The following is a 2,401-nucleotide window of genomic DNA, read 5'->3' as shown; positions in this document are numbered from 1 at the left end:
TGCAAAAGAAGTTTTACAAAAAGATGTTCAAAACATTGCATCAAAACAAATTTTTTCCATATGGCAAGCAATCCTTAGCATTTTTTATTTTGAAATTGAATTTATTAAAAGAGATCAAAACTCAGTTCCAGATTTTCTAACCAGAGAATTTCTCCAAAACAGGACTTGAGTGATGCCCAGAAAATCCAAAAGAGTTGAGGTCCAGAAGGACCAACCACAAGAAACCCCAAAACCTATCTCATCTGCATAACCCATTCGGTCTTGGGTAGAAGCTATTGAAGAAAATGAAGCCCAAAACCAAATTCAAAAATGGCTTGCCAGCCAATAAATAGCTGGTCCTGACAATTTCCAGGAGATAAAAGACTCAATTGAAGAAAACCTTCAACTCCAAAAAATAGCAAAACTCCAACAACAGATTGAATCCCTCCAAATACAACTGCCTTTTTTTACGAGACATGAAAGGGGAGAATCTTCAAAAGTCCCTTCTCAAAAAATTATTTCAAAACCTTTACAGGAGGAATCATCCTGTAAAATAATTTCAAAACTCTCTCTAGGAGAAACTTCAAAAAAAAATTTAAATGATTCTGAGATTACTTTGTTTAAACCACAATCTGAATATTTTGTAAAAACAGGTTATCAAAACATTTGGACAATCGAGGATCATTTCTATAATAAAAATCCTCAATTAGTCATCTCAAAGATTTTTCCAGATGGCTGGTTTTTCAAACCGTATGATTTATCAAAACCCCAGCCTTACTAAAAATCTATTCTTGGATGTACAATATCTGTAACAATTCAAGACAATCCAAAAGAAGGCCCAATAGCCTATTCAACTGCCAAAATCCACAAAAATCATCCCACCTTCAGAATGAGAATCAAACCTTTACACACCAAAACAGTTCCCAGTTGATTTCAAAACCACGATAAACCATTGTAGGACTTTTAATTACTGGGACTATCAATAAGCCTGGTACAACGTTTTTCTCATTCAAAACAAAAAATTTAGCCATACTTGGCTATTTTTCTTTAACCTTACCATGGAACCTTCCAAAATTCCTCAATGGTTTGCTCATTGGTGGAAATTCTTTGGCTCCATTCCAGATATCTTGAAAACGGAAGTCCAAGAAAGCTTCCAATTATACAAAACTCATTACAAACCAACAGACAGGGAACGCATTTTTCACCCTCTAATGTTATTCGCTACAAAATTCTTTCTACCATGGGTATTAGCTTGATATTTTGACATTAACCAAAAAGAGACCCAAACAATCCTCGTCAGAAGATTCAAAGTCAGATGGTGGACAAAATTCTCTATTCCACCAAGTATCAAAAAACAAGTTGTATTGGCATGGCTCCAAAGGCAAGGAATGAAGAAACCAGACCCAATGGCAACTAAATTCTTGGCCCAAAAATCATTTGCCCAAACACAACTAGCAGCGGCAAAATCCGAGGAGGAATACTTTGAAATCATGGTCCAACTTCTCAAAAGTAAGGCCCAATCATCAAAACATTCCTCAGACAGTGCTTCAGAAGACACCATTAAAATATAAAATGAAAATGAAGACGATTGTTTCGACATCTTGTTACTCATAAAATGAATGCAATGGCCCAATACTCTTGGCCCATTAAAAAAAAAGGTCTTGTATATCATGTAATAGACGTAGCCCAAATTTCATTCAAACCGGTTTAAAAATAGTCTTGTATATCACTTAACGGGCCTGCCCCAAAATTGATTTCAGACTTAAAAAAAAAATCTTTTTGAAAAGAAAAACGCAAAAAGAAAAGTTGTTTGACACTTGTCTGCAATCAGCACCAAAAGTCAAAAGTGGCACCGAAAGCAGAAGGAATCTCATCATTTCCTCCACCTCATAATGCAGCACAAGTGGAATCCTTTCCCTATATAAGGAAGGCTCCTCTTCACTTCAAGGCAGAGTGGAATACAACAATAGAACATCTGTTAGAAATCTTGAGAGTTTCTTGAGTGTCTCCTATATTTTCATAATCTTGTATTTTTCTTTTCAGTTTTCAAAACAAGTTACCATTGTAAGTATTTGTTAGCATGTATTAATTATATTCCGCTTTTCATTTGCATCAAACTCTTATTTATATTCTGCAAAATAAGTATGCTCTACACTTGCAGCTAATTGCTAATCTTGTGCATCCGAAACTGCATTTATTTTATTATGAACATTTGCTTTTTTTCAATTTGTTTTCCAAATTGTCTTTCTAAAAACAACAGACTTGGATATCTTCCTTAACAATTTACCATGTTTTAAATTTCGTAATTTGTGAGTTTGGTTTTGTTTTGTTGAATTAGCGTTGGCTATATATATATATATATATATATATATATATATATATATATATATATATATATATTTTTTTTTTATTTTGCTGGTGT

This window comes from Cicer arietinum, chromosome 7 (assembly GCF_000331145.2).
Source record: "Cicer arietinum cultivar CDC Frontier isolate Library 1 chromosome 7, Cicar.CDCFrontier_v2.0, whole genome shotgun sequence".
Taxonomy (NCBI): Eukaryota; Viridiplantae; Streptophyta; class Magnoliopsida; order Fabales; family Fabaceae; genus Cicer; species Cicer arietinum.
Note: the sequence above shows the minus strand (reverse complement) of the source record.